Raw genomic sequence first — 8,841 nt, 5'->3', positions numbered from 1 at the left:
CAAAAATGTTTATTCATGCTTAAGAGACAAAAACTCTGCATAAATGGAAAAGTGTGAAAGTGTCATACACAAGAGTTGTATGTACTTCCGGACAATTCCAGAGTCTGACAGTACGAAAAGGGGCTTACCCCGGTAACTTTGTCAAAAGATAACACAGAGTTATTGGACCTGTGGCCATCATGTCAGATAATCATAAAAACAAGTGCAAATAATGTTTCAACCCATTCCCTTCAGTTTTTGGAGATACCAACTTGGAAACAAAACTTAACTAAAGTGTGACATTGAGGGTGGAGCCAGGGCCAGGCCGAGTTTATTTTTTTAATAGCTGAGCTATAATTTGACATATAATGCTCAACACAAATAAGATATAATGTTATGTTCTGTTTGGCACTATTTGAACTGCTTGATTCATTGAATGATTAACCTTTTTCATACAGGAAACACTAAAGTCTTCAGTTTAGTAATTGCAGATGTTCTTGCGTCATAAAAATAGTTCCCATGCATTTTTAATTACGTCTTTAACAAAAGTAATTTTTTTTACTTTTGACGTTTCACCAGGCCAATAAATGTTCATTCCTTGGTTATCGGCCAATTAGAACAGCTTTGCAGTTTTATTTAATTGGTATTTTGGCCTTAGGATAGAGTAGAAAAATTATGTTTTTCATGCAGATTTTATTAGTAAATTTTTTTTTTGCACTTATGAAGACAATAAAAGAATAAGTATAATACATAGACAGGGTAAATTCTAAGGGTCGTCTTAAGTGGGAGGTGCATAAAGTATACAATTATGGGAAAATGCCATTTAATTAACCCTTACCATTCCAAATATCTTAATTGGACTCATCCAGTTTTCAATCTGGACCAAACCATTCAGAATTTTTAGGGAAAATTTTCAAATTATGTACTGACTGAATGGCAAACAGATGGTCAGATGAGACAGTCCACACATGCCCGCTCATTCTTGTCCGAGCTGGTCGCATTGGCAGATTTAGTAACGCTACCAGCTAACAGAGTTATATAATGAAATAATAAAACAAAAATGCAACTTTTATTTCAACTTTATTTATTCTTTCTTTTTTACAAAAATATCAGCCATATATACATAAATATTTTCAATAAATATATACAATCATGTACACAAAGTAATAATAAATATCAAAATTATTAACAATGTCATCATTTAATAAACAAAATAAACATTTATACAATATTATATAAACATGTGAAAAATTGAAAATGCTTATCAAAATAAATGCACAAATATTTTACTATTCATGACACTACCAATGTAGAAAACCTAAAAAATAATGATTACTAGTCTACATATAAAAGCTATTCAAAAATACATGGATGATCAAACAAGAGGGCCATGATGGCCCTGAGGTCGCTCACCTGTATATAGGCCCCCGAAGCGGGGCCAGTTTAAACCCCAGGGCTTTTATTTGAACAAACTTGGAATTAAGACACCCATTAGAAGATGTTTCATGATGTTAAGTTTTGGCTATACACATATAGGGAAAAACAATGACCTTCTCCCCAAAGAGTTAATTTTAACCCAAGAGCTTTTATTTGAACGAACTTGGTAGACACCCATAAGAAGATGTTTCATGCTAAACATCTCAGCTCTAGCTCATTGGGTTTTTTAAAAGAAGATTTTTTAAGTTTTTACTATACACATATAGTTAAAAACAATGACACCCCTGGGGCGGGGCCAGTTTTGACCCAAGGGCTTTTATTTGAACAAACTTTGTAGACACTTATTAGAAGATGTTTCATGCTTAATATCTAACTCTAGCTATTTGGGTTTTTTCAAAGAAATTTTTTTAAGTTTTTGCTATACACATATAAGGAAATCAATGACAATTTTTGACCCCAGGGCTTTAATTTGAACTACTTTGTAGACACTCACTAGCAGATGTTTCATGCTTAATATCTAAACTGTAGCTATTTGGAATTTTTTCAAAGAGGTTTTTTAAGTTTTTGCTATACACATATAAGGAAAATCAATGACCCCCGGGGCAGGGCCAATTTTGACCCCAGGGCTTTTATTTGAACAAACTTAGTAGACACCCATTAGAACATGTTTCATGCTAAATATCTTAGCTCTAGCTCTTTGAGTTCTTTAAAAGAAGATTTTTTAAGTTTTTACTATATGCATATAGGGAAAATCATTGACCCCCCTGGTGCGGGGCCAATTTTGATTCCAGGGCTTTTATTTGAACAAACTTGGTAGACACTCACTAGAAGATGTTTCATGCTAAATATCTTAGCTCTAGCTCTTTGGGTTCTTTAAAAGAAGATTTTTAAGTTTTTACTATATGCATATAGGGAAAATCAATGACCCCCTGGGGCGGGGCCAATTTTGACCCCAGGGCTTTTATTTGAACAAACTTGGTAGACACTCATTAGAAAATGTTTCATGCCAAATATCTAAGCTCTAGCTCTTCTGGTTCCTTAAAAAAAGATGTTTAAAGTTTTTTTCTTTCGTTTGCCATGGCAACCAGAGTTCTGCATGGAATTAAATTCTTTGAACAATTTTTAAAGGTGACCACCAAAGGAAGATTTCTGTGAAGTTTGGATGAAATTGGCTTAGTGGTTTATGAGGAGATGTCATTTGAAGCATCAATTTCATATCTTAATGTTCTTGTTTTTTTCTTCAAATTATCAATGTAAAATATATATTTATGTCAAATTTCTTTCAAATTATCATTATTCTATATCTATCTCAAATTTTCATGTTATAATAATGTCATAGTTTCCCCTCAAATTATCTATGTTATATCTTTATGTCAAATTATCAATATTTTATACTTTATGTCAAATTATCAATGTTATATATTTTATGTCAAATTATCAATATTTTAAATTTTATGTCAAATATCTTTTAAATTATCAATGTAATATATCTGTCAAGTTTCTCAATTTCATAATTATTTATAATTAAATAACCTTCGATTTTTATCGATGCTATAACTATATTTATGTCAAATTTCTTCCAAATTTCTTCCAAAAATTTTATGTTAAATCTATTACAATGTCAAATTAAGAGGTCATAATAACACTATAAAACGATAAAACAAGAGTTAAATTTTCAAGACTACATGTATTTGAGAATTTCCCATATATCTATTTAATTCAGCAAGAATAATAGTATTAATTTTATTATCTAAATTTCTATTTAACATAATATTATATTTATCAGTTGCTATTAGATACAAAGCTTTTATTGACAAGCTTTGTTTAATGTTTATATTGACAATGAAATAACAGCACAGTAAATATCAGACTTCAAAAATAAACAAGAAAAAGTTCTGCATTAGTCAGAGAGGTGCAAAAACTTTGCACGCATTTATCAAATTTTATAAAATAAACTGGAATTAAGCTTGTCAAATTTGATCAATAGACGGCTAAAAGGTCTGATTGACAACGGGTCATAAACGGCAAATATTTCATCTACTGGCTGTTCCATTTATCAAGCGTTATCTTGCCTAAATTGGTATTAAACTCGGAACAAAGTGGGGGACTGTCATGCCTTTATCACTACTCACACATGGTACAATCTTTTAATGTTTACTTACATTTAAAGACCAAACACTACTTCCTACATAAATTTTTTTCTAAACAAATATCGCTGAGCTTGAGTGGGACTGTCAAAAATTTAAAATTTAATAAAATGAGCATTTTTTCCAAATAAATAATTATGTACCACTGTTAAGTATAATATACTAAACACTCAGATTTAAACACTATTTTAACCCTGTGATAATGATGTCAATAAATTTTCTCTATAACTACAATTAAAATATGGCTCAAGTTTTCATTAATATTAACACTCTATATTATTAGGTTAATTAAAGTAAAACCTGATTTCAGCCTCCATCAATAATTAACCCCAAACTTCTTATGTTTAATTTTTTTATTATTTTTTTAAATGCCAATTTTGACCCATTTTTTGTTCGGTGGACCTAACCAGCTTTCCTGGTCAACTAACCAGTAACTACCAACTTCTCCTCAAGTTAACGACTTGACTAATTGTACAACCTCAAACTTAACAAGAGGAAAGCCCTGGTTATGTCATCATATCTGTATGATAAACACACTGATGGTGGGTTATCACACAATAATAGAAAATCAAGTCAAGGTGGGTCTTTAAAGGAAATATGTCTGGAGAGATATGAGAATTTTGTTACCATAAATGTTTACCTTAAAATTAAATATATTCTTATTTAAGGATACATATTTAGAAGACACCATAGAATTGTTTATTCTTACTATTATTCTTATATTAAAATAAATGTTGACAAATTAAATCCCGTCTTTTGTCAAAATCCATTTTGAGCCATCTGCAAAATTAATTTGAGACAGAACAGAGAATTAAATTTGAAACACTTTTATAAATTTACTTGACGCCTGAAAAGTAAAATCATCGGTAATTATAATCTACAAGAGATCTTTATGAAATAATTTATCAAAAATTGTGTCTAATTCTGCCTATGAATACAGTAAAAACTCTGAAAACCGGACCCTATCCAGACTTGACCAAAAGTCCGGTTTTCAGAGGATTCCGGTTTTCAGAGGTTTTATACATTTATTGATAAATATGATGTGTTTGAACAATGACTTTGTTCAATGATTTTGTATTTACTTTTCAACCCTTTTGTCTTAGTCATATTTTAATTTCTTTTTGCAATAAATACCGTAAGTAATTTTATTATGCAAATCCATAAATATAATTTTGAAAATCAGAAATTAAAACAACACCTTGTCTGAAATATATCTTCTTAATTGGCTTTTAAAATATGTAATTAATGGAATTTAGTATTACTATTTTTGCATATTATTAATATCAAAACAAAGATAACTTCAAGGTAAAAATTTTAAGGAAAACATGAATCGTTTAACAAAAGTTTCCCACTAATTCTAGACATTTTATATTTAAAAAAAAACAAGAACAAATTTAAAACATTTTGAAAAATCATGCCTATACAGGGTCAGACACAATTACGATGAAAGAGCTTTAATTTAATTGCCAATAAGAAATTAACACAAGCTGACAAGTGTTTTCACACCTGCATAGATAAAAGTATGTGATCCTTAATTGGTAATTGAACATGTCACCTGTTGAGATTATGTTTAATCTACATTAAAATACACAGAAAGTTGACACTTAAAATTGCTGTCCGGTTTTCAGAGGATTTTTTATGCATGTTTAGCATTAGAAACCATTGGAAATCGTCCGGTTTTCGGAATTCAGAGGTTCCGGTATTCAGAGGATCTTTTTTCATTGAACATATAAGGAGAAAATATGGGACTTTTAAAATGGTCTGGTTTTCAGAGGATTCCGGTTTTCAGAGGGTCCGGTTTTCAGAGTTTTTACTGTAACAGCTTTTGAGCCTCAGACAGACTTGAACAGTTTTAACCTGTTATACACCGTCTCTAAATACAAAATAACCTGTCATAAAAATCAAGGCTCAAAACCACAAAAAAGTCATGATAATTTACAAAAGTGAAATTTCACCATATTTATCCCCCTCATGGAACTTAGATTATAAATACATATGAATTCATGATTTTTTATTCTTAAAACTTCATGCTCAAAAATGCTAAAACCACATTGTTACATAGTAACTGTTGTTGATGATATATTTTGGCACAAATGAATGTATTTTTATGGTTTACACTATCAAGAAATTGAATTTACATTAATTCATAAATATTCATAGAATCAGTATTTCTGTGAATAATATTTTGCGAATTAAGTGATAGAAAGTCCTTGGCAATTGCCACATGCTAAAACATCTTTGGAGTTGCGAAACAAACTATCTATATCTATTGTAATAGCTGCTAAATTTTATGATTGTCATATTCAATTCGCTAAATATAACAATGGACCTTAATTACCTAAATACCGACAAGTCCATTACATAAATCTAGCAGTGTAATGAAGAGAACTGAAGTCCTGTAGTTACCTAAATAAAGAACAAGTCCTTTATATAAATTTAGCAGTGTAATGAGAGAACTGAAGTCCTGTAATCACCTAAATATGGACAAGTCCATTACATAAATTTAGCAGTGTAATGAGGAACTGAAGTCCTGTAGTTACCTAAATATGGACAAGTCCATTACATAAATTTAGCAGTGTAATGAGGAACTGAAGTCCTGTAGTTACCTAAATATGGACAAGTCCATTACATAAATTTAGCAGTGTAATGAGGAACTGAAGTCCTGTAATTACATAAAATTTTTAATGGACAAGTCCATTACATATATTTAGCGGTGTAATGAGGAACTGAAGTCCTTAATTACCTAAATATGGACATTTTAGTCCATTACATAAATTTAGCAGTTTAATGAGGAACTGAAGTCCTGTAATTACATAAAATTTTTAATACCGACAAGTCCATTACATATATTTAGCGGTGTAATGAGGAACTGAAGTCCTTAATTACCTAAATATGGACAAGTCCATTACATAAATTTAGCAGATTCATGAGGAATTACATAAATACCGACAAGTCCATTACATAAATTTAGCAGATTCATGAGTAATGAGGAACTGAAGTCCTTAATTACCTAAATATGGACAAGTCCATTACATAAATTTAGCAGATTCATGAGGAATTACATAAATACGGACAAGTCCATTACATAAATTTAGCAGATTCATGAGTAACTGAAGTCCTTTTCCCTAATTGAAGTAAAGTCAATCACAAACATCTAGCTGGGTAAAGTCTGTTTTTCTTCAGTTTTCATATAATAATTAACAAACAATACAATATATTTTATCATTTTGCAGAAGGATATTTCGTCTGCTCAAAGTTCCGTCTGCCCAAAGTTATCGTTATATAACTAAATACTAGTAATTATTCTTCAAAAGGGTCTATTATTATAAAACGGTTAAACCTGTGGTCAAAATGGTGGATACGTGTCATTAATGCAGTCACAAGAGAAGGTTAAGTCAATTTTATGATCCGTGTAAATATTTACACATGTTCCAATTTAAACATTTACCCAAATATTTAAACAGATTATCAATAAAAAAACGAACCATGGGGCGTGTAAGCTCGCTTTGCCATGAGCTAACAAAGGTTTGCATTTAAAATTAACCAAGAAAAGGGGAGGTTATAAACAACTGATAGGAAAGATGAACCTTGCCAATAAAGGGAGATAATTTACTGATTACAAATTGACTGGAGTACCATTGACACTGGGTTTCTGGAGATACAGCTGGTTATAGGGAAATAAAATGTGTCAAAATTATCATCTTGCGCTGTATGGGGAGATAACATATAATCATAAATAACAATGCCTCCATGCACCCTAATGACAAAAGAAATATTTAAACACAGAGATCAGAGTGGTGTGCTAAAAACAATCCCTTGTCACAATATTTCGTTAAAGCCGTAATTATAGTAAAAGTGATCGTCAATCTAGAATGACATCATCATTTTGATTTATACATATATTATAATATACATACTTGTTATAGTGAATTTACTTAACAACAATTTTTTATCTCTTCAGACCCGACTTGTTAAAACAATTTTAGTATGTACAAAGAGTCATCTCCATATTTGAACAGTCGTCTAAAATCCACTCTAAAGCCTCTACAACTCTGTTTACCTTTCGTCCATAAATGTACCATCAATTACACATAAGAGATTTCAAGCAAGCGCTTCGACTACAATGTTCCCCTAAATAAAGAACCCAGACAAACAACTTTTTAAAGTTTCGAGCAGTTTATCAATACACAAACAAAACACGTCATAAATAATGCATGAAGTGCAAATTTACTTTTAACTTTTGAATAATCGTTAAAGCTAATTAAAGAAATTGAATATAAATGTTCTAGACATTAATTCGGCCTTAAAACCAGTGTTTTGTGACACACCCAATTTTCTTTCAGCATCGGGGAAAATTTCAATGTCTTTCTTCCCATATATGTCTATTGTACTTGATTATGACTATAAACTGTATGCATCAAAGATATCATTTCATACAGATTTCCCACGAGGAGAGTACCTCCTAAAGAGTCTTTGAAAATCAAAACTTACGCAAGAAATATAGCCGTCTCTACAAACAGACTAATTGAGAATATCGGCAGCTTTCAAATAAATAAATCGAAGAGAAATTTCTTACTGCCCAATGAATGAAACATGCAACATGTCCAAATAATAACAGCCAAATCAAGGCCATGCCAAACAGGATATTAAAATGGCCTGCAAGCCAGAAGTGCGAAAAGCTGTCATACATATATACCTGATACATGGCTGACTCAGAATATGTCATATGTGAAAAGTTTATCACGCTTCATTTTGGCACCAAGAAAGAAGACTTAATTTCATCAAGAAACCTTTTTCTGTGGATAAAAATGAAACATGCCAGGTACATAGTTAGGTAATCTGGTATTATGGTAAAATGTCTGCTGTATATACATATATCTCTTAAAATGACGTCAGCAACATTTTTCTGTATCTTTAATGACATAAGCATCATTTTTGCAATGATATAAGCTATATTTTCTTAATGATATAAGCAATGTTTTCTTTATGATGTAAGCAAGTGCTTAACATTATGAATACCTACTTGAGTCTGACTTCTATGATTTAAATACTTATGTAAATCAATAGTCGCCCCTGGCAACGCATATGGACAACTTTGTAAGAAATTTATTTTTCCAAGCCAACAGATACACAAATTAATTCCAGGTGAAACAACTGGTCCTGTCACATGCAAGTTACACCATTACACAGAACCTCACATTTTCATGACTTGTTAGTAATCTTAGTTGAAGTAGCAGGGGATCAAACTTAAGACCCCTGGGGTTGTAATTAAAGAAAG

At 31.0% G+C, this 8,841-nt stretch overlaps 1 long non-coding RNA gene across 1 annotated transcript; it reads right to left on the bottom strand.

Moving 5' to 3' along the window:
* Positions 1-2,077: 2,077 nt before the first annotated feature.
* LOC132732061 (uncharacterized) lies at positions 2,078-8,582 on the bottom strand. Its single transcript, XR_009625973.1, has 2 exons — positions 6,038-8,582; positions 2,078-5,901 (listed from the first exon to the last, which is right to left on the bottom strand). It is a non-coding gene; the product is annotated as an uncharacterized LOC132732061 (long non-coding RNA).
* Positions 8,583-8,841: the final 259 nt, after the last annotated feature.

Source organism: Ruditapes philippinarum, unplaced genomic scaffold (assembly GCF_026571515.1).
Source record: "Ruditapes philippinarum isolate M1 unplaced genomic scaffold, ASM2657151v2 ctg1159_1_1_1_1, whole genome shotgun sequence".
NCBI classification, from domain to species: Eukaryota; Metazoa; Mollusca; class Bivalvia; order Venerida; family Veneridae; genus Ruditapes; species Ruditapes philippinarum.
Note: the sequence above shows the minus strand (reverse complement) of the source record. Positions and strands in the feature narration are given on the sequence as shown.